General features: G+C 37.1%; 1 long non-coding RNA gene across 1 annotated transcript; it reads right to left on the bottom strand.

The window, feature by feature from the left end:
• Positions 1–4,649: 4,649 nt before the first annotated feature.
• Positions 4,650–24,725, bottom strand: LOC113625076 (uncharacterized). Its single transcript, XR_003434554.1, has 3 exons — positions 24,628–24,725; positions 24,072–24,163; positions 4,650–4,740 (listed from the first exon to the last, which is right to left on the bottom strand). It is a non-coding gene; the product is annotated as an uncharacterized LOC113625076 (long non-coding RNA).
• Between the last annotated feature and the right edge of the window lie 540 nt (positions 24,726–25,265).

The raw sequence follows: 25,265 nt of genomic DNA, 5'->3' as shown, positions 1-25,265 counted from the left end.
TACTAGAAGGTGGTTTCTGCTGAATTTTTCTACTGTAAAATTACTCTCTTTGTCTTTGTAGTTAATACATACCTTGGGGGAGATACTTTGAGACTGTGTAAATTTTGTTTATGCAAAAGCTTTTACCCACTAATTTTAGCATCCAGCAGTGAGTCTTATGTGCAGCAATTATCACTGGTGCGTGATCTGCTTCTCTTCTGTTTCTCTTTGCCTTAAGTATCTATCCCGCTTTTTCCCCTTGGCCAATTTCTATTCATCTGCACATCCTAATTCAAGAGAGTTATTCCCCTGGGATGCCTTTCCTCACTGCCCCAGCCAGATGAAGAATTTCTTTCTCCACACTTCCTTAGCAGCTAGCTCATACCTAGCTTCACAATACGCACCACCATGTTTATTGTTTTTCTGTTTTTGTTTTTCTGTGAGTCACCCTGCATGAACTTCTTGAGGGAGGCCTGACTGTCTCAGCCTTTTTTTCCTACCAATGCCTCACAGAGTGTCTGTTCTATAATAGCCATTCAATATATGTTCGCAGAATAAATGAATGAATGAATGAATACATCTATTATATTCTTTCCAAATTCATTTCCAGGCTGAATACTTTAGAGTTTTTGTTGGTATAGTTAAAGAATAATGCTCATTTCTAAATACATGATTCTGATTTTCTGCCAAAACCTTACCCCTTTGGGAAATTTACTTCAGCATGTTCCTGGCATCAGCCTTATTTAATCCTCTAAAAAACAAACTAAAATCCTACTTGCTGCTTTTTTTTTCCTTCCCCCTCTCATCATACAATGGCCTACCTTTTCCTCCTCTGCTTGTGATTCAGTTTGCAAGTAAATTTTCAGAGGCAGAAGAAAAGAAACTGCTCCTTAATTCCCTTTGCTAAGCTTCTGTGTGTCTCCTACTCTGATTCTAACGTGAGCTTCCTTAATCCTTGGTGATACTTTTCCTCCTGTGTGTTTGCTTTATTCTGTTAATTCACGGGAGCCTTTCTAAAACTGCCTTTATTCACCTGAGAAGCAAAACAAACAGTGAAAATTGACTCTTTGGCTAGCAATTCTCATTATTGTTATTACATAATCAGTGATTTGAATCATTAATGCGGGAGACCAGGCATGCATGTGGAAGAACAGCCTTCCTGGTCATATGCCCACAGGCATGTCAGTAGTAACTCCAGTGTCATCTAATTACAGATGCTAAAAGGAACTTGTCCTCCACCACCATCATCATTATCATCACCATCATCATCACCTTCATCATTGAAACCTATGCCACATTGCGTGAAGTCTGCACAAAACCACACCTACCATTCCAAATACCTAACATCACTCCTTTGAATCTTCTTAGCAATTTGAACCCTCATAATACTTCATTTTGGTAGCAGCTTTAGACTGTATCGTTGCCATTTGGAGTTGTTACCCTTCTTGATTTCCTTTTCCCTACTGACTCTAGACCAGGAATTTCATAAAGGCTGAAAATTGAGGATTATACTCTCTTTATCATTATTGACTACTGCTATGCTGAGAACATAATAGGAGCTCAATAACTATTTGTGGAGTTAAAGTGTTTATCTTCCATCTAAAACAGAAAACAAACTGAAATGTTGGGGAACAGCACGCAAGGAACAATTACAGAAATCTTAACTTGTTTTTTTTCATTGACAGAATATTATTGTTGAGCACATTTTAAGTAGAACAAGGCCGCCAGAAGTTCTGAGAAGTTAGAGAAAGAAATCAACAATTGACATTTTAACAAGAAACAGAGACTCTAGAAGAAGACCTGAAAATACCAGAGATTCATTTGGACTTGATTTATGTAATACTTTTCTAATAGTGGGTGACATTCAACAAAAGAAACAGTCTAAATGTCATTCGTTTTGTCTCCACAGCCACATTAATTTTAAAAATCTACCTCCTCTTAATACCCACTGACAATGTTTTAGCTCTGATCCTCATTATTTTTCATCTGGATAATTGCAATGCCTTTAAATGATTTTCCTGGTCCAGTTTCTTTCCCTTCAATTCATAAAAAATGGCTCCCCATTGATCATAACACCAACTTCTAATTCCTTTTCATGGTAGAGTAGATGCTTCAATTGTGGCCACCAAACTTTTTTTTTTTTTTTTTTGAATTTCTCTCTTACCATTCTCCTCATATGAGTTGTAATCTAGCCACACTGAACTTCACAAATCTCCAGGCAAAAGCGGTACACCATGCTTTTTAGCTTTCCATACATTTCCTCACGCTGTTTCTACAACCTGAAATGCCCATCACTTCGATCTGATCTTCCAAGGACAAGGTAAAAAAATATTATCCCCTCAGTGAGATATTCTTTAAGTTTACAAGGCAGAACTGATCTGTCTCCATCATTTGCCAGAGAACTTAGTTTGTACCTTTATTACAACATTTGCCATGTGTTAGAATTCTTTATTTACCAAACTGAAGTTCTCAAAGTCCATCATCTCCACATCACCAATATCTAGAGAGAGACTTAGGTGACTGGGCTTCTATAACAAACTTTGACATCTCTGTGGTCTATCATGATAACAGCTTCAAGTTCACTCATGACAGACCAGTGTGGTGGGGGGAGGGGAGGAGTTTCTGTTCCACACAGTCACTCAGGGACCCAGCCTCCTTATAGCTCATGTTGCCACCATCTTCAAGATGTAGGCAGCAAGCGGGCGATTGCGTGTGGGAGATTTTTATAGGTGAAACCTGGAAGTGGTATACACAATATTAGATCACATTCTATTGCTGTAACTTGGTCACAGACCCTACCCAACTTCAAGGGGCCTGGGAAAGGTAATTTAGCTGTGTGCCCAGAGAAAAGAAGAGAAACTTGGATATTAGCACACCATCCTCTGCCATCATGAGCAGTAAACATGGGTGCAAAATGAATACAATGAAAGACTGCTTTCTAATTTGAAGCCATTGTAGTGGATTAGAAGGAACAATGGAAACACTTTTCAAAGGAGAAAGTCTTGGTTTTAGTCTATAGCAATGCAAGCCACTCACCAGCTCTATGGCCATTGCAAATATTTGAAGCTCTCTGAGCTTCAAGTTCCTCATCGGTAAGTGGATTTGCTGTGGGAATTAACTGAGGTAATACACAAGAGCACCTGACACATACAAGGAGCTATTTAATTATTATCCCTTTTTTGGTCAAACTAATATTTTTTAGAATCTTCAGTGGGCTAGTGCAGTGTGCTAAGTATCAGGAAAAGAAAGGTCTATTAAAAACATTCCTTACCTTTAGGGAACTCACAGACCAGTTGTGAGAACATAATTATAGACAAGCAAATAGACATTTACGATACACTGTGATAGGCAGGCTCTTCATAATAGAAGACATCGAAACACCCAATAAACATATGAAAAAAGGCTCACACCGTTACTCACCAGAAAAATGCAAATTAAAACCCAAAAGAGTTGTCATTACATACCAGGATGAGTAAAATTAAAATATGAACAATACTAAGTGTTAGTAAGTATATGGAGCAACTGTGAATTTCTTACTTAGCGGGATGAGTGTAAATTGGTCCAGTCACATAGAAAAATATTTTAAGGTACTTACTAAATCTCAACATACACATACCCCATAACCTAGCGACCTCACTCCTGTACATATGCCCAACAGAAATGAGTGTATCTACTATAATGGACAAGAACATTCATAGTATCCTTATTCACAAAAGCCTTAAACTGGAAAGAAACCAAATGGTCTGGTAAGAAGCCTAAGAGAACTTTCTGTAGTGATAGAAATGTTCTATACCTTCATATAGATGCAGATTATACAGGTTATATGGATCTGTTAAAAGTGATAGAACTGTACACTTAAAATTTGTACATTCAATGTATGTAAATTATGCCTTAATCATAATAACAATAATAAAACAATAAAGTCTAAAGCAGTTACAAGAGTCTCTTATCATACCTCAGTTTTAGTTGCTTCTGAGGATGACTCCTATATCTTTTAAGATATGCCACAGCCCCTTATGCATCCAAAGATATTATATTAATGACACAGATTATCTCAATAATTCTCTCCACATTGTTAAAATGATTATTATTAAAAAGTCATCCTCAGTTTTAGCTTCTACACAGTCTAGCTCTGGAATAACCATTGTAAGTTCTGAGTGCTACCTAGACTATATTTTAACGCAGACCACTCAAACACACCCTCCATTTTGGGTAAGAATCCAGACAACCATTTGAATTTCTTATATATACATATAAACAAGTCTTTCTCATAAAAAAGATAATCTTTCTCACTTTGGTGATAAAAAATATCAAGTAGGAAAGAAAATATTTTGTTGCAAATCTGACTTGAAATAAGAGGCAATAAAACCAATGTTCTCAGAGTCCTCTATTGTATTGTCTTTTAAAAACTATATTCTATTCTATAATTATATATAACATGTAAATATAGTAAAAAAATATTTGGAAAAATAATAAAATAAAAGGACAAAATCATCACCCAAACTTCCAATCCCCAAAACAACCACTTCACATTTGAGATTATCTTTGCTGATAGATAGATGCTCTCTTCTTAAAGCTATTTAGACTTTAAAAATTAGAAAGAAATAAATATTGGCAAATATGTCAAAATCACTCACAATTCCACCACTCAAATAAGGTAAACATCATACCTGACATCATAGAAAAACTGCTTATTTCCTTAATCATCCAGGTCTTGGAATAGAAGAATGGAATACGGAGCATCTTCCCAGCTGGCTCCATCTGCAATATAAATAATTACAATTTTTCTTTGACATTAGGTTATTTTCCAATTTTCGTTTCTTTATTCTGAGTTTTCATCTTCTGCTGTTTCCATATTTTTTGCTTCATATATTTACAATCATATTTTAATGAGAACTGAAGAAGCCATCATGCATATTGCTAGCCACTTGCCCTTTGAAATCAGAAATCTAATAGTTGTAGGATGAGGAAGCCCCATGAATTAGACGGCGAGTAATATCCAGTATCAAACATCACAAGAGTTTCTGTAAAGACTGAGTTACTAAGGAAACTAGAGATGAATTTTGGAAAAAGACTTCTAAAGGCAAAGAAAAACATGGAGAAGGGTTTCCCTGGTGGCGCAGTGGTTGAGAGTCTGCCTGCCGCTGCAGGGGACACGGGTTAGTGTCCTGGTCCGGGAAGATCCCACATGCCGCGGAGCGGCTGGGCCCGTGAGCCATAGCCGCTGAGCCTGCGCGTCCGGAGCCTGTGCTCTGCAACGGGAGAGGCCACAACAGTGAGAGGCCCGCGTACCGCAAAAAAAAAAATAAATAAAAAAATAAAAAAAGTACATGAGGAAATGGAAAAGATTCTGTCTTCTGAACGCGAAACGATGACTAAATATTTACTGTGTATTTTGATCCAGTTGCTCTTCCACAGCCTTAGGACGCCCCACAGAGGGAAGTGGTGCTCCGGAAGGATGTGCTCTGTCTCTAGTCCCAGCAGCCACAGCAACAAAGCACACATTGTGTGTGCCTCTATTTGGCGTGTGACATACTTTCCTCGTTCTAAATTTAGTGGTCACGTTTTTGCTAAAATGAATGTGAAGTTTGTGAAGGGATATGAGGCACGCTGAGGTTCTTTAAAAGCAGTCATTGTGCCCCCATTTCATTGCTGCATTCTTTACAAAGGTAAAGACATGGTGGCATCCTAAGCGTTCGTCAGTGGATGAATAGATAAAGAACACATAATATATATATATGAGTATTATCCAGCATTATAAAAAAGAAGGAAATCTTGCTATTTGCAACAAATGAGTGGACCTTAAGGGCTCCGTAAGTGAAAAACACTGTACGATCTTACATGCACGTAGAATCTAAACAAAAACAAAGTGAGCTTACAGACATAAAGAACAGATTCTCTGGTTGCCCGAAGCAGGCGGCAGCAGTAAGGGGTGGGCAAAGTGGGTGAAGGAGGTCAAAAGGTAAAAACTCCAATTTATAAAATAAATAAGACATGAGGATGTAACGTACAGCATGGTGACTATAGTTAATACTACTGTATTATGTATTTAAAAGTTGCTGAGAATAAGAACCTACTACATAGCACAGGGAACTCTATTCAATACTCTGTAATGACCTATATGTGAATAGCATCTGAAAAAAGAGTGCATATATATTAACTGACTCACTTTGCTGTACAGCAGAAACACAACATTGTAAATCGACTACACTCCAATAAAAAAGAATTAATTACAAAAAACATTGCTGAGAGAGTAGATCTTAAAAGTGCTCATCCCAAGAAAAAAACATTGTAACTATGTATGGTGATGGCTGTTAACTATACCTTTTGTGGTGATCATTTTGCAATATATACAAATATCAAATCATTATGTTTTATACCCGAAACTAATATAGTGTTATATGTCAATTACATCTCAATTTCAGAAAACAAAATTAGGGCTTCCCTGGTGGCGCAGTGGTTGAGAGTCCACCTGCCGATGCAGGGGACACGGGTTCGTGCCCCAGTCTGGGAAGATCCCACATGCCGCGGAGCGGCTGGGCCCGTGAGCCATGGCTGCTGAGCCTGTGCGTCCGGAGCCTGTGCTCTGCAATGGGTGAGGCCACAGCAGTGAGAGGCCCGTGTACTGAAAAAAAAAAATTTAAAAATCATTGTAGAGTGCCGTGAATCAGCAAAGAAATCAAGAAACACATGCATCTTAGCCTAGGCCTCCACTGGCTTGAAGACAGTATTCATGTATATTAGAGACTTGGTAACTCTCTGCCTGAAGAAAAGAAGTCTGGAAGACCAAGACTGGAAATGTAGAAGAGGGAATGTTTCCCAATGTGCACTTTTAGAGTCAGAGCTAGAACTGATGAGTGGAAGGTACTGGGAGACAGGTTTAGTTTAATATGTGGAATCATTTTCTAAAAAATATTATTGTTTTCATGCCAATAGTTCTTCTAGGTATGTTTGTACATTATTAACTCTGTGTCTTTGTATGTCTCAATGAATGTAATCTTTATAGAAATCTATTTTCCACATCACAGATCTGAAGTACAGGGATGTGATGAAATGTACTTAGCTTCCCAGTAAGGAGATAGTAGAAATGGTATTTGAACACACAATCTGGCTCTATAGGCTATAGGCTTAACCACAAGGATGTGATACTTCTCTGATGCTTTGAACTGTAATGGGATTCCCTGTTAGCAAGTGATTTTCTTTTTTTTAATTGTTGAACTTGTATAAATAAAAAAATAACTATCCCCTATCTGGTACATAGCAGAGGATACTTCTGCCTTAGTTAGAAGTTGTACTACATCATCGATGTCTCTTTTAACTCTTAGATTCTATCATCAAACAATCTGGATTTTATGGGCTGTCTTCATCTATTGAACTATGGATATTATTGTACTGCTACTCACTTGAGTTTGCCTATAATATAAACGATGATGCAGCAAATCAAGTTTAAACCTGCTGCTGGGATCCAAATTTATAAAGAATATAGACTGATTCCATAATATGGAAAATGATATGGCAGCTCCAGTCTTTACAATGGCTCTAGTCTATCCAAGTTGTCATGTATAATCAGAGAAACAACATTAGGGAAACCTAAAATCGTATTTATAACTAAATTACTTTGTATAATGGAGTCTGGTACCATCAAACACAATTTGACCAACAATGGAGCAATTTAAAAAGTGTAAGTGGAATAGATTTGCCAATTAGATATAGCACTTAATAAATGTGGATAACTGATCCTGAGGAACCAATAAGTATCTGGAGAACTCAATAATCACTTTAAAAAGTAATCAAGCCATGTAATTCCATCTGAGTTATCATATCATGAAGAAAATTGTCTGAATCAAGAGAAAGAACATAGAGATTTCAATTTGTCTTTGATATTACTTAATTAAGTTGGTTACCATGTTGCTATAAATATCGTACCATTTTCTATAGCCTGTTGATTATCATCATTTTGAAATGTAATCCACGATTAGGTAAGAGATATATGAATAATTTATAGCTTTTTCTTTGAATATAATACAATTTAAGAAAATAACTGCAAATAAGATGGGGAAGTTAAACTTCTTTGCTGTTCTATATTAGGAGTATGGGAGGAGATGATGTGAGTTTGCATGGCCTTTTGTTAGTAACCTTCATCATTACTCAAGAAATCCATCCATAATCCCCACCACAATGACGTTCCTTCTGTAAGGAACGCTACACCAGTGTAAACTAATTAAAACTAAAACTGTCTATGAAAGTAGGAATTTATGGCGAATACTTAACAAAGTGTCAAGCAGTGCTAGTAATATGTCTTGGGGCTGATTCTAGAGTGAAGGGGGGCCACACTTTCAATCCAAATGATTCACAAAGTTCACATAGAATTCAACTTACGAAAACTCATTGATGTTTTGTATTCCTTCACATTTATCTTCTCTAAACTCAGAATTACCTCACAATTCCCCCCCCCCAGCCCCCGCAGCCAGGGCAAATATTTGTATGCTACTACCACCTTTGAGAGAACTGAATACAAAAATAGGGGTCCCGAAAGAATCCATAGGGACTCATCAGAAAATCATTAAGAGATCCTGTGTGCCAAGGTTTATCTTGAAATCATATCTACTCAAGATTTCTTAAGTCCTTAAATATCAACCTGAAAACAGAAAAATCAGTTTACAGACAATAATATAAGTTATTGTCTTTTCTTTTTGATCTTTTAACAAGTAGCATTTTGCAATATGCAAAAGATACAAAGTGGTTTTATAAAAGCTGAAAATAGGCAAAGTTAGGTGCATAAACACTGGGAAAAATAAATTATCATACACATATATGACCATATCTTCCCAAATCTGCAGCTGTTAGTTTTTAGGATTTTTTAATTTTTCTGAAGTACATGCTGTGGAACACTAGTCCTTGGAGATGCTACAGTATAAAAGAAATTTTGTGTTAAAATAGGTTCGGAAAGGACAGCAACATATACACCTCTCCTTTACATAAGTATGCATATTAAAGTTCAGAGGAAACCTGTCCAGAAAGTGTTTATTACAGCATCTGCAAAATTTATTTGACCACAAACCACGCTCCTTTTTTCTTTCACATCTATTGTCATTCTGTAGAACAAGATTAAGAAGGTTTTTAGTTAAAATAATCATTTTCATCAGTTGTTACTACTTTAATTATATTTTAATAAGTAAGCAGTTCTATTCCAAGGTGGCGTGTTATATTGGAGAATTGGAAAATTTCAAATTTAGCTTCTAGAAATGATGTTAGGCTAGGTTATTTGAAGAATTCCTCCTTCAAAAACTAACTAAAAACGCTGCATAAAATATTTTTATATGCATAGAAGAGACATAAGGGAACACCAAACTTGCCTCTGACCTATATGTACATATCTCCTAAATTGAGTTTGATAGCTTTGGGGGACAAGTGGGAGAAAGCTTAAAGCCCAGGTCTGGCAGTAGTTGGGGAGCCTTAGAGGAAACTCTCCTTCCTTAGGGAGCGGTGGGAGAGTTTTCCCTAAATTCAACCCTGTTGACTCTTGAACAATGTGAGGATTAGGGACTTAGATCCTTGGAGCAGTCGAAAATCCACCTACGACTTGACAATCCTCCCACTGTCCTCGTGGTGCTGCATCCAGGGGTTCAACCAACAATGGATCACGTAGTACCACAGTACATATTTATTGGAGAAACTCCATGTATAAGTGGACCCAAGCAGTTCAAACCCATATTGTCCAAGGGTCAACTGTACAAGAGAAGGGGACCTCATGGGTCAATTCCAGGACCTCAGTTTCTGTCCCTGAAAGCTTAGAGGGTGAAGGAGACTGACAGCCAACTTAGGTCTCTGAAATCTGGTGGACTGAAGCTATCCCTGATGAGCTGCTCTACAAAGAGAGCACCGTTAGCACAGCATTTTGTGCAGGATCCCAGTTTATCAGGGTCTTGATGCCTGTGTATTTACCAAGATCCATACCTGAGACTCCTGGGAAAGAAAGAACATGACTGCCTGGAAGAGTGGGGTGACCAACATAAAGATAATGGACCAGCTTGTTCCCAGGAGCTGAGAAAGGGATACCAGTGTTAAGTCAGAGGAGAGACATTTATGTACTTGCATCAAGGGAAGACAAGTGAGACGTCCCAAGATGGGGGTGAGATGTGTCGATAAAAGCAGACAAAAACATCCCTTGAGAGAAAGGTCACCTTTCAATTTCTCTGAAGCCCAGAGAGTGCTAAGACCAAACGGCTCATGACCAAACAGCTCATGACCAAACGGCTCATGACCAAACGGCTCATGACAGCATCAGTGACTCCTGTTCATTTTGATATCAACCCTGGAAGAACTAGAGTCTGCCTAGTGCATGAGGGAGGAAAAATCGAGGTACTAGGCTAGGACCTGTAGAAGCAGACACTCCCTCTCCCACCACCAATACAGGCAGCCTGCCCAAAGCAGACCCGAGCTGATGGAGGGATGAAGCATTAACCTTACATGGACCTGGATGTTTAGACTATTTGAAATCTTGAATTGAGACCGTTTTGTGGCTTGAAATGACTTGAGAACTGTTCATTTCCTAGGAGGAAGCAGAGAATCATAATTACTACTCTTATTTTCCTCCAAGGGGCTGGGGCAGAATTACCTACTGTGATAGTTAATTTTATGTGTCAACTTGGCTAGGCTCTGGTGCCCAGTTGTTTGGCCAAACACCAGTCTGGATGTTGCTGTGAAGGTATTTTTTGATGGGACTAACATTGAAATCAGTGGACTTTGAGTAAAGCAGACTCTCCTTCATCAGGTGGGTGGGCCCCATCCAATCAGTTAAAGGCCTTAAGAGCAAAGACAGGTTATCTGAAGAAGGAATTTGGCTCCAATGTTCCAACACAGAAATACTGCCTGTATTTTGAGCCTGTCTGGCCTGCCTAAAGGATTTCAGACTCAGGAGTCTTACCTGAATTCCAGCCTGCTGGCTTGTTCTCGATCTTGGACTTGCCAGCCTGCACAATCATGTGAGTCAGTGCCTTAAATAAATCCACCTCCCCACCTTCCCCTCCTCCTCCAACTCTTCCTTCTCTCTATATATATATTTTCCCCTTTTTTTCATTCACATTCAGAGGGGTTTAAATGGACAGTGGGAGGGAAAAAAATTAGGCTGCTTTACGATCATACTCTTCATCTTTTAAAATATTTCCATTTTAATATCTTTTTACCCTAAAAAGTGCTTTTGACTATGTGAGTACATTTGGAATCTAGGGGCCATTAGTTTTTGTCTGAAATTTCATGTTTGTTACTCCCCCTGGTTCCTTGTTCTCTCTCTGAAATGAGTCCTGGTCACCAACTCTGCATGTGTTCTTAGCACTCACACATTTACTGACTCATTCGGAGGTCACCTGACACCTGATTCTTTGGAGCTGCCTGGCTCTGAGTTCAGTCTATGTTGGCTCAGGGGAAATAATCTCAGTTGCCTACTATTTAGATTCTTGGTTTTAGTTCACTGGGTGTGTGTGTCTGTGTGTTTGCTTCCAAGATAAAGTTTAATTTTGACCTGCCTCCCAGGGGTGATATGAAGCAGAACTAACCTTGGTAAAATACACATTCTAACAGGGATCATTCTGTAGGCTTACACACGCAAACTTTTTTACAGCCTGGTTGCCAAAAGAATAATGAAGCATGCAGAGCTCAGATACATTCAAAGCCAATTACATATTAAACTAGGTTAAGTATTCTGTGATTTGAAGTTATTACAGCCAAAGGTCTTGGCTCTCCATAATTTTAGGGAAGAGAGAGAAGTTAGAGGGTAATTTTACAAACACTTGAGCTTCTGTTGGAGATGGAACATAATTTTCATTCTGGTTTCTGCCTCTGACTCTTGGTCTCTGGCAGGGAATGGGCTACTGTTCTTCCCGCACAGTGCCTAGCGCAGTGCGACGTTCAAGGTAGTGTAAGTAACAGCTTTCTGATTGGCAGTTCATTATCACGATGGATATTCTCAGATGGGAAGAATTATATACTCCTAGAGCCAAAGGAAACCTTAAAAGAGACCACAGAGTTTAGTCTCTGACTTTCGAATAACAAGGCTCTTCAGACGGCAGCTCTTTACTTATTTCATAAAATATCTGCACAAGTGGAGTCTCATTCCTGTTCTTTGGTGGCTTATTCCAGCATGTCATTCTTTTATTATTCAACAATGTATTTATACCTACAGTTCTGGGCTCTATGAAATAACATGATGATCAAAACAGAATCTCTGATCTCACGAAGTTACAGAGTAGTGAAACACTAGAGAATCAAGTGAAAAGGAGCCTTCGAGATCATCCCATCTTCTCCGACTCCTTCATTTCATAGGTCAGGAAACTTGACTCAGAAAAGTTCAATATTTGCTCAAGATCTAAAAAGGGGAATTTCTAGTTTCAATTGTTCTTTGTAGTATAAGAAAATGCATTAATTTTCCTACATGGGCATTGTTCCTGTGACCTTACATAATTCATTATTTCTAATAGTTTTTTCGCGTGTAGGTTCATTAGAATTCATATGATAACGTCATATGCAAATAAAGATAGTTTTACCTATTCCTTCCCAATCTAAATACCTTTTATTTTCTCCCCCTTGCCATACTGCCCTGGCTAGAGCCTCCAGTACAATGTTGAATGGAAGTGGCAAGGATAGACATCTTGTCTTACTCTTGATCTTAAGGGCAAAGTCCTCAAAACTTTTCCATTCTAGTAAGTATTTTTTCATTCTTTTTGTATTATATTTCCATAATATGTTTATTGCATCTTACATGTTCTCTGCTAAGTATCTCCCTTCATTAACTCTGAGATGAAATTTTATTTCACTTTTAAGATATCAAAAATTAAAATGTTTCTCCTAATTGTTGGCATCTGACAATTAGTTGGCAATTTTTTATCAATTGCACAATAAATAATGGTATGACACAAAATGATTGTGTCTTAGATTAGATGAAATATGATCTTTCATTCTCTAATGTTTTTCCTGAAATAAATGACAAATAGGAATTATAGTGGATTAAAAAACAAGAAGAAGTTTGCTAGGCTTCTTTTTAGACCTCCAAATAAAAATTTAAAACATTTAACAAAAAAAAGTCAAAGTCTTCAGTCTTTCACCCTAGTCTTCCGTGTTAGCTGTAGGTTTTTGGGGTAGATACCCTTTATCAGATTGAGGTAATTCTTTTTTTTTTTTTAATTAATTTATTTATTTTTGGCTGTGTTGGGTCTTTGTTTCTGTGCGTGGGCTTTCTCTAGCTGTAGCAAGCAGAGGCCACTCTTCATCGTGGTGCGTGGGCGTCTCACTATCGTGGCCTCTCTTGTTGCGGAGCACAGGCTCCAGACGCGCAGGTTCAATAGTTGTGGCTCACGGGCCTAGTTGCTCCGCGGCATGTGGGATCTTCCCAGACCAGGGCTCGAACCCGTGTCCCCTGCATTAGCAGGCAGACTCTCAACCACTACACCACCAGGGAAGCCCGAGGTAATTCTCTTATATTCCTAGTTTCCTCAGGTTTCTATAATGTTTGCATGTTAGATTTTATCAAATTCATTTTCTGCATCTATAATTCTCCTTTTTTTGTTGTTGTTAACATGGCCACATGACACTTATTTTTTTTGAATGTTAAACTAACTTTGCGCTCCTGAGATAAACCCACTTGGTCCTGATGTGATGATTTTTATACACTAGAATTGTTTGAAAGTTTAATATCTAGCATCTCTGGGGGTACGACTGATTGACCCAGTTCTATCTCAGGTATTCTGATAGCATTTTCTGCCGATGTCCTCGGTTCTTCTGATAACTGGGCACCCCTTGGCTCTTGCTGACTGCAGGCCCTTCTGAGTCTCTATAATGTTGATCATATTGCCTACGGTACAGGCAGCCTGTTTCTTTTTTTCTTCTTTGTTATTCTTTATTTTAGATATTTAAAACATTACACATAGAAAACCTATATTCTCACAACTCAGAATCATCAACTATTAATTTTGTCATATTTATTTCAAGCACTTAAAACTTTTTTATTGGATTATAGTTGCTTTACAATGTTGTGTTAGTTTCAGGTGTACAGCAAAGTGATTCAGTCATACACATGGATACAGGCATTCGTTTTCACATTCTTTACCCATATAGGTTATTACAGAATACTGAGTAGAGCTCCCTGCGTAGGCAGCCTGTTTCCTGACTTCAGTGTGAATATCTGCCAGCCTCTCAACTCAGATTTCACACCAAAGGAAACCAATTATCCAGAACTGGAAGACTTTCTCCTTACTTATACATTTAACAGTGCAAGTTCTCTCTTTATATACTCCTTCATCAATTCTATACAATCCCATAACCAGAGTAGACATCTCCTGTTTGATACTTATCTTTCCAGACTTTTGTCAATTTTTAAACATATCTATCTAGCCATTTATCCATCTATCCATCCATCTTTCTATTTATAGTTGCACATATTTGAAGTTATTCTTTGAAATCAGAAATGAGATGGAAAATACACTGTTTAGCAAATTGTTTATTTGTATAATTATTTTTAGTGTAAAATATGCTTTGATTACCTTTCCAAGTGAACTCATAACTTGTTGTTTGTTTTTAGTCTCTCCAATATATGCACTGCCTAGCAGTAATTGCCTGGGTACCTCAATATTTATTTAGCCCATGTTCTTACTTGTATCAATAGTTTGTTCCTTTTGATTGTCAAGCATTATTTCATTCTACGAATGTACAACAAATGGCTTATCCATTCAGCAGATGATAGACATTTGGGTTCTTTGCATGTTTTGGCGAATATGAATCAAGTTGAAATGAACACTCACATATGTCTCTTTTTGGTGGACATATATTTATGTTTCACTTAGGTAATTGTCTGGGCAAATAATTACTCAGCTGTAGAGTAAGTGTATATTAACTTTATAATAAATTGTTAAGCATTTCACCAAAGCAATTATACTACTGTATCCAAGTAATCCATGAGAGTTCTTGTTACTCTACATTTTCATCAGTACTTGGTATTGTCAATCTCTTAAATTTTACCCATTTTAGTGGGTGCGGAGTATGTTACTGTGACTTTAATTTATTGATACATCCCCCTGAGGACTCACTATTTTATGGCCATAGACTGTGAATGTATACTGTTTAGAATTTTATCTGAGAGAATTATTGGACACCTTTGGTTTCTTTTTTCTTTTTTTTCAAAAAAGATTTTCATTTGCTTCTGCCAGTTAGCTTGGGGCCCTAATGACTTCAACCGCTTTTAATTTTCCACTTGACGCCTCTCAGATGAAACAGGTAGTGTGAATTTAAGCCATAAAATGATGTGAGCAAATAAAACATCTCAGGGAAGATGTTGTTCTTTTTCCATTAGTACCAATGTCAACTCAGGCATGTTTTCTTGCCGTCTGTTTCTGTGAGGTAAGTTGATTTTTTGATCCCAAGAGATCCATTTAGATTTTCAGCTTTATACAGAGGCCTATTGCATTCCCCACCTTTCATAAGTCTTAGGCACCAAATGCCTTCTTCGGTATCTTGTGTGACTATCAAAACAGAAGCTCAGGGTAACTACTATTTAACAGCTTCCCTTGGAGCAAAAGCTACGTTCAATACTACCAAATTCTATTTTCAGTCTTTTTTGAAGTCTTTCTTCTGATCATTTTTTTAAAACCAGGTTATTCATTTAAAAGCAAACTTTTAGAAAAAATGCTTTAAACAAGATAATCAATCTGATCTACCATATTGCCATAAATGGAAATCTTTTCCCATTTATTAAAGTATATATTGATATCCCTCACTATAATTTGAGTATTTCTTCAATATATAATTTCTGTACATTAAATGCTGATCTTTTGTCAATGCATTTCAACTACTTTTTTGCTTTAATAATGTATACTTTTCTTTATTATATATATTTTATATATATATATTTTTTATATGTAGGAAACCTATTGGCATTTTTGGAAATTAGTGATTATCTTGATGTTATATGTAATGAACTGTATAATCTGCATATAAACTGTATAATCTTAAAATATTCTTATTTTCTCACAAGCATTTACACTTCTCATTTCTTTGTGTCATCTAATCACTTTGGATAGAATTTCTAGATTATTGTGATGACTTTAGTGGGAATGACTCCACTACCGTATCATAAGGCATGATGCTACTATTACCATTTACTTCTACTTTGAAAGTTTAAAATTATGGTAGGATGTTAACATTTGATAAACACAGTTTTGGCTTCAATTGAGGTACTCAGTATTTTATTGTATCCTTTGAACTAGTAATAGTGCTTTCTTGTATTTGCTTGTATTGAAACGTTCTACTATTAAAACAATTTGGACAAGGACTCTTTTTATACATGTCCTACTTTTATAGTCTCTAAAATTTTCATAAGCATTTATAAAATTATAAATTTCACAAGCATTTATATCATTGTCCTTTCTACTATTATTACTTTAATGTTAGATTATTTTTATCATAATAATTAAAAATATTTCTTCTATCTCTACCAAATTTTACTATCACATAATTCAGTTGTGGAATTAGTATCACCTGAAGGTCTAAAAATTTTAAATGTAAACTTTTCTGAACCCAACATTATGGCAAGAGGCACAGGGAGTGGGCACGTTTCTTCCATGGCTGCTGCTGTGCTAATGTTTTCAAATTTATCTCACTTGTCAAAAATACAAGCTTTGTTGTACCTACATGAGACGATGTAATCATTTCATGACGTATGTAAGTCAAGTCATTATGTTGTACACCTTAAACTTATACATGTGCTGTACGTCAGTTACAGCTCAATAAAACTGGAAATAAATAAATAAAATAAAATTTTAAATACAGGCTTTGCATTTGGGTGTAAAATGAATCTGTTAGAATGACTCATTTCTTTTTCTCAAATAGACCTCTACTAGGAAATCCAAGACAAAATATTTTAAACCTTTCTCTTAAGGAAGTAAATTTATACCACACCTATCGTGGAGAGTTACAAATAAAATGAACTGACAGATATCAAGGTAATCATTACAGTATTAGTATGAACATTACAACAGGGGTGATGTATTAGTTCCCAAGGGCTGCCGTAACAAATCACTACAAAATTAGTGGCTTGAAAAGAAAAAAACCAATAATTCTCTCACAGTCCTGGAGCTCAGAAGTCCAAAGTTAAGGTATTGACAAGGTTGTGCTCCCTCTGAAAGCTGTAGGAGAAAAACCTTCCCTGTTCCTACAGTTTCTTGTAAGGACACTTGTCATTGAATTTAGGGCAGATAAGCCAGGATGATCTCGCCTCAGAATCTTCAATTTCACTGCACCTGTAAAGACCCTTTTTCCAACTAAGGTCACATAGACAGGTTCTGGGTGTCACAATGAGAACACATCTTTCAGGGGGACTCCATTCAACCCTACACTACAGGTGCTAACATTAAATTTCCTACAATCATCATTTTCAAAAAAAATACAATTTATTCTAACAAGAAGGAAAAGGATTACAGTAATGACAGCCCCTCAGTTAAGGATCACATACTAAAGTCATGGCAATAAATTACTTTGAGTTAAAGAGCAGAAATATCAAGGCCTTGCTCTTATAATAAACTAAGCTACACAGGAACTCAATCTTTTATTGCCAAGATACGGACTATGTAGAAATATAACTTAAGTAGAATGTTCCCTTTTCTTTTTCAAACACACACTCATTTTTCTCTGTGATTACTGTTGATTTTATGTGTTTATTATATTTATAATAAAAAGTAAAGACTATCCTAGACCTCATATTCTATGAAGCAACTAGGTTAGCTATTTCTTTTCCTTCCTAAGGTTTTTTACTGAATAAAACTGTGACTTCTGTCCTACAGTTTCAATTAATATTTTAATCAAGCTTGAACAAAATTTTAAGGTTTTACATTTTCTATTTCCACATAAGATCGTTTTTGGTAATTTAAATTCTACTAGACAGCTCCTCTATTTGATCCACACATTCAAGCTTACTTGTTAAAAAAAAAAAAAAAAAAAAAAGAACAAAATAGTAATCTGTGATTCCTTTATTTTCCTCTGTATTTGTGGATATTTTCCCATTATTTCTATGGTGAGGTATTTGTGTTGTTTTTTTCTTTCTTTTTTGCTTTGAATTGGTTAGCCAATAATTCATCTAATTCATTACTCTTCACAAACAACCAGTTTGTTAATTGATGTTATTATTATTGTCTTTTTCTTAACTATTTATTCCTGATTTTGCTTTAATTACTCTTATTCTCTGAGTTTATTTGGTTTTTCGTTCTAATTAAATTAAATTTAAATAGCTCTGTGTGGCTAGTGGCTACTAGTGTTGCCAGTGCAGCTTAGATGAAAGCAACATTGCTGAGCCATTGATGGCTTGAATCTGGGGGCCTCCAGGGAGTAAGAGCATAATAAACAAATCCATGGTGTTGGAAGGAATGATGATGGTTATTCTGTTGTGGATCCGTAGTGACTAGAAGGTGGCAGGAAGTTTCTGGTGTTTTGTAATTTTTGTTTCCTGATAGGTATACTGTTACATGAATGTTTACTTTGTGAAAACTCAATCAGCTGTGCCTAATAAATTGTTCACTTTTCAATAAAAATTATATTTAAATAGAAAGAATATACCACAACTAAGTGGAAATATTTTTCGGCATGCAAGAGTAGTTCAGTATTAGTAATACACTGTCTGATTTTGATACCTGGCATTTGACAAACAGCAACACCCATCTTTGACAAAAACATACAGTAACTAGTAAATGATGGATCCTTTCTTAATATGTACCTCATTTTGAAAGCCAACTAATAGGGAAATAGTAAAGACAGTCCCACTAAATAACAAGTCAAATTTCCCCGTTATCTGCACTACTATGTAATAATGCAGTGAAGATATTAGCTAATATAATTAGACAAAATATTTGGAAATTTGAATTGCAATAGAAGAGTAAAAATTCTCTATTATGACTGAATATCTGGAAAAGTCCTAAGAGTCAAAGGAAAACCACTGCAAATAATAAGTGAATTTAGTAAGATGGCAATATATTAAACTAACATTGAAAAATTGGAAACTTCATATATGTAAATAAAAGTTCGAAGATACAAAGGAAGAGAAAATTCCATTAAAATGGAAAAAGATAAAATAAATAATTTAAGCATAAATATACAAAAGTAGACTCGAACAAATTGTAAGACCGACTAAAATCCAAAGTCTTACCATATGCTGTGTTGTGAGAATAGGAAAACAGGCACTCATACATTTCAACAGCTATGGAGTAGAATTTGACAACATTTAGTATAGTTTCACATGCATTTACCCTTTCACCCAGCAATCATACCTCTAGAAAACCATCCCCAAAGAACTGGTAAATGTATTAAATGACCTATGTGTATAGGTCACCATCTTTTCATAATTCCCCAAAGAGTCTTATTTTCTAACAAAACCAGAATTCTTTCTTGGAGTCAGATCCTTTCTGCGAGTTCATACTAAGCATATTACCTCAATTTGGTATCAGAGGTCCTTAAACAATTTCACCAACTGAAACGAGCCCATATAACACTACAGTCCGTAAGGTGTAGATTGCTCTGTTCAGGTCCAGATATAGATCCGTAATAGTACCTGCAGGAGCTTTTTAACTTGTTTTTTTATGAAACAACAAAAAGGATCTATTAGAAATGACTAATAATTCATAATGGAAATAAAATTAAATTACCTTAATATGAAAAAATTGTAGATGTTCAATGTTCTTATACTGATTTTAATTTTCCTTAAGGAAATGGTAGCAACTCTTAGCTTACAGAGCTCTCTGCTCCTGTGTGCTCTATAACCCTCATCTTTTTTTTTTTTTTTTTTCATTTTAACATCTGCTGATTTACTTCTTTGCGTACCATGCTGTCCTTATGCTAGGCTGCTGTTACTTGGACACTAATTCTTTGTGTCAGAGCCCTATGACTATTTCAAATAGTCTCTCTGTGTGACTGCTCAGTTTACTTAGAATATCCAGAGTATTTCTACAAAGGTTTGCCATCTCCAAAGCTCTGCAAAATGCCTGCTGCTAATAATGTGAGAAGTTGTTAAATTATCTTCCAGCTGATGCACCAGCACGCGATAGACCGAGAATTCTCCAGTAAGGTACTCAACGAAAGCGAGTCAAGAAATCCAGAGAATGAGTTTCACATCTTTTAAAACCTATCACCCACTCTTAGAGGATATTAACACTGAAGAGTGATATGGAAGGGAAAGATTTGAGAAGAGGTTTCTTGGGTGTAGGGTGGTCAGAATTAGCAAGTGAAAATACAGGTTACTCAGTTACCTTTGAATTTCAGATAAAAAACAAATAACTTTTTCATAGAACTATGTCTGAAATACTTCATGGGACATACCTGTACTAAAACAGTATTTGTTGTTTATCTGAAATTCAAATGTAACTGGGCATCCTGTATTTTATCTGGCAATTCCACTTGGGAGAGAGCACGCCCTGTGCTTTAAGTTCTGCCACCTACCCACCCAAAGGGAAGGGAGGTACCACCTACCGTATTTCAAGTTTAAAAAGCAGAGCTTCTGCAGGGCCAAATGGAAAACTTGTTAGAAGAAGGGCAGACAGAGTGGACTGGTTGACAAGTGCCCAGGAAATCTAGGGGTCCTGAGAAACCAGAAAGCTGCTTTGGCAGCAAAGCAGTAGTTGTTTCGAGATCTGTCTCCACCCCCAGAACTTAACAAGCTAAAGGACAAGAGAGTACTTCTGTGAACTTGATGTGGGCCAAATGGGGGAGAAACTAAGACCAGAGTGGTTTTGATTTTTATCCAAGGGATTCACTTGGGAGGTCAATGGGAATCCAACAGAGCAAGTCTTAGAGGGGCTGGGCCAAGGAGGACCAAGACCAAAGGGAAAGAAAGCACTGCCAAGTGACTGAAAGCCCCAGTCAGAGAGGGGTCACTCAGGTGCGCCCCAACAAACCGAGAGAAGCACCCACAAGACAAAGAGGCTAAAACCAATATCTATATACTTGGTCCTCTGTTTCTTTTTTAAATTGCTGGTGTTATTTTTTTATTGTGGTAAAATATATGTAACAAAATTTATCATTTTCACCATTTTTAAATGTACAGGTCAGCGATATAAAAACATTCATATTGCTGTGCGACCGTCACCACCACCATCCATCTCCAGAGCTCCTTCCATCTTGCAAAACTGAAACCCGACACCCATTAAATAATAACTCCCCATTTCTCTTTTCCTCCAATTCCTGGAAACCACTGTTCCTTTCTTTTCAACGTGTAATACTTCACAAATCTGCACGCCATGCTTGTGTGGGGCCCATGCTAACCTGCTCCGTGCTGCTCCAATTTCAGTATATGTGCTGCCCAAGCGAGAACTGTTGTTTTTAACTTCTTCTTTTTATCTTTTGACACCCTTCCCCCATATCTCTCACCCCCAACCTCACCTGGGGGCAACCACCAAACTGTTCTCTGTATATGGTAGCTTGGTATTTATTTTGTTTTGTTTTGTTTTTTAATTTAAGAGAGGTCATATGGTATTGGTTTTTCTCTGACTTGTTTCACTTAGCGTAATGCCCTCGAGGTCCATCCATATGGTCTCAAATGGCAACATTTTACTCTTTTTATGGCTGAATAATATTCCTGTATATGTGTTTCTGTGTGTGTGTGTGTGTGTGTGTGTGTGTATACCACCTCTTCTTTATCCATTCATCCACGGATGGACACTTACATTGCTTCCATGTGTTGGCGATTATAAATAATGCTGCAGTGAACATAGGGATGCCTATATTTTTTTGAACTAGTGTCTTCATTTTCTTTGGATAAATACATAGTAATGGAATTGATGGATCATGTCATAGTTCTATTTTTAATTTCGGGGGGAACTGCCATACTGTTTTCCATCGTGGCTGTATCAATTTAGATTCCCATCAACAGTGCAGGAGGGTTACCTTTTCTCCACATCCTTGCCAATACTTGCTATTTACTGTCTTTTTGATGCCATTCATTGTGATTTTGATTTGCATTTCCCTGATGATTAGTGATGTTAAGCATCTTTTCATGTACCTGTTGGCCATCTGTATGTCTTCTTGGTGTGTGTGGGGGAGGTGTCTATTCAGGTCCTGTGCCCATTTTTTAATGGGGTTGCTGCATTTTTTGATATTGAGCTGTATGAGTTCTTTGATACTTTGGATATTAACCACTTCTCAGATATATCATTTGCGAATTAATGAATTGTGACTGTGTCTAATACTTCTACTATTAAAGAGTGATCAGAAAAGGCATGAGGCTTTCCAGAGTCTTCCAGTTGCACAGGTTAAATCTTACCCAACTGCATAAACTGTCAATGGAACATTACAGTCAATAAAAGTATTCTGATTACACACTATGAGTTGTGTTTGCTCAAAATACCAGTTATTGCTGTTACTGTTCTTAATCTATAATTAGCTTTTGTTAATGTTTTCCTGACTATGCAGCTTTGTTCTTTCATCAGAGTGCCCACTGTTTTGCATTATGTGGTACTCCAAGATGATGCCGTGGGGAGAACTTATCCGACTCTGTTTTTGATGGGGAGGTTAGAAAACTTCCTGATTTGGCTTTGAGCCTAAAATTGTTCTACTTTCTTCCCACTTACTTCTGACAAAGACTTATTCCTTGATCTAGCCAGGCTCCTCTGAGCCCACTCCTCCACTAGGCCTCAAACTTGGCCTTGAACAAACATGTAAATAAACACAAACACTTGAACAAATACTAACTTAATTTCTAACAGCTCGTGACTGTATCCCTAGGAGGATCCCTAGCCCTCCTTGAAATGCCTACCTGAGAAAACTCAAGGCTACTAAACTAATTTACTTTTTGTTCCAGACAACACCTGAAGATAGGGTTCCTGTCTCCCAGTCTGTGTGGTGGGTGGGAGCCCAACTTCAATAAGCACCAGGTAGCAAACCCAGATGAGCTTCTCATGGACCAACCCCTCCCAGCATTTTGTAATTTTTCACTTCTAAACTTCACTGACTGAATGCCAACCCCCTTACTCCCTCATCTCCCCTTTAAAATGCTCGATCACAGGACTTCCCTGGTGGTCCAGTAGTAAAGAATCTGCCTTACAATAAAGGGGACGCGTGTTCGATCCCTGGTTGGGGAACTAAGATGCCGCAGGGCAACTATGCCCACACACCACAACTACTGAGCTTGTGCGCCACAACTAGAGAGAAGCCCGCATGCCTCAACGAAGATCCCGCAGGTGGCAACTAAGACCACGATGGAGCCAAAAATAATAAAATAAATAAATAAATAAATAATCTTAAAACAAAATGCTCAGTCACCTCTGTACAAATCAAAGTTGAATTTTGTTCCTGCTGGATCCTTTTTCCTATTGCAAAACTATGTTACTGATTAAAATCTGTCCTTACCACTATAACTAGTGTCCAGCTTTGCTTATCTTTGACACTATCCAACACCAAAAAATATTTTTTCTATTTCCAACAGAACAGAATAGAATTTTACAGTTTGACGCAGTCTGTTCCAAACAAGTGTGATTGAAAAACTCTTCTGGAGAAATGTCACTAAATTTTATAGAGAAAAAAAAAAAATCCCTTGTAAAAAAGTTTGTTTAACTATTAAGTAAGATCTAAACCTTGTTTGTAAATTGAGAAATGTCTCAGGGGATTTTAGTGTTCTAATGGACTTCGTGAATCAAATTTCCAAAGGGAAGATTTAAAATGCAGCATTTTCTTAACATATGTGACCATGGAATGCTTTGCTTTTAGAGCACCAATCCCAGGACATTCCAGAACTAATGTTCTAAGAAAAATTTTTTTTTGAAAATCCTGGCTTAAGCATTTCGAACCCACCATCTACTACATCTAATTACACTTACATCTTATTTCTGTGGCCTATGGAAACATCAGATGATGGCCAGTTTTTCTCAAAGTGTAGACTTTTTACCATCTTATCAGAACCATCTCAGTATATTTGTTAAAAATGCAAATTACTGGGCCATGCCCCAGACTTGCTGAATTGGTATACCTTGCAAGTCTAATGGGAGGGGGGACCTGGAATCAGAATTTTGATACTGTCCAAAGTTGGATTCTTACCTACACTAAAGCCCGAGAACTCAGATGAGGAATCTTACCTGTGCCTGCCCTTTCAGGATCCATTGCTGAAATCATTCCCCAAAGTTTTCAGGTTTTTTTGGAGTCTACATTTTCCTTTCCAAGCAATAACCTGAAGGAAGAAGCAGAAAGCTACTTAGGCTCTTTCTACAGAGAAAGAAAAAAATGAATTAAAAAAGTTCAGTGATTAGCTTTTCCCACTCAGCAGGTGCTAACTTTCCATTGTGCTCTTAAAGAGGTAGCATTCCTTCCTCCCAAGTTATATTTCCAGGGGTGTTTGCTGGCTGTGTGTTACTTGAAAATTAAAGTGATTCTCTCCAGCCACTTCTCAAAAATTTGTAACAATTACAAACTGACTCTGTAAGCTGTACTAGTAAAAAGTTATTTCTATAAGAATATTTGTAAAAAAAATCTCATTTGATCATGCTTTTGAAATCTAGATTTAAATTTATTTTATTCAATTTCTCCAGATTTAGAGAAAAAGCAATCGAACCATTTTAATTTTTAAAATCTAGAGTAAACATTCTGATTCCTTCAATCTTTTCAAGTAAGATGGAAGTGTTTCTCTTTTAATACCTCTTCCTCTTCTTCCTCTTCTCCTTCTTCTCTACCTCCTCTTTCTCCTTCCCCTTCCTTTCATTTCTTCTCCTTCTTTTTTGAAGCCTCTCAAGTTTAATTTTCTGTTCAAAACAGAAAATGAGATATGTATTGTTAACTATGCATACTGTAATGAGGGCTGCTTAAACCTTTGAAATCTTTTATTTCTATACTTTGCAAAATGTTCTCCTCATTAGGGATGTAGGCTATTCAAGAAAATGACTCTTGAGGCTCTAGAACAGAGGCACTTAGGGGCTGAGGCTGAATGAACAATCAATTTGAGGAGAATGGTTTCATGTGTAGCTCTGGGACTTTTAATAACTGTTAAGAAGGATTTCCCTGGTGGCGCAGTGGTTAAGAATCCACCTGCCAATGCAGGGGACACGGGTTCGAGCCCTGGTCCGGGAAGATCCCACATGCCACAGAGCAACTAAGCCCGTGTGCCACGACTACTGAAGCCTGTGTGCCTACAGCCCGTGCTCCAGAACAAGAGAGGCCAACGCAATGAGAAGCCTGCGCACTACAATGAAGAGTAGCCCCCGCTCGCCGCAACTAGAGGAAGCCCACACGCAGCAACAAAGACCCAATGCAGCCACCCCAAAATTAACTAAAAAAAG

Source organism: Aethalodelphis obliquidens, unplaced genomic scaffold (assembly GCF_003676395.1).
Source record: "Aethalodelphis obliquidens isolate GAN/ISIS:26980383/991018 unplaced genomic scaffold, ASM367639v1 scaffold2, whole genome shotgun sequence".
Classification (NCBI taxonomy): Eukaryota; Metazoa; Chordata; class Mammalia; order Artiodactyla; family Delphinidae; genus Aethalodelphis; species Aethalodelphis obliquidens.
The sequence above is the reverse complement of the archived record's forward strand: the minus strand, read 5'-3'. Positions and strand labels throughout refer to the sequence as shown.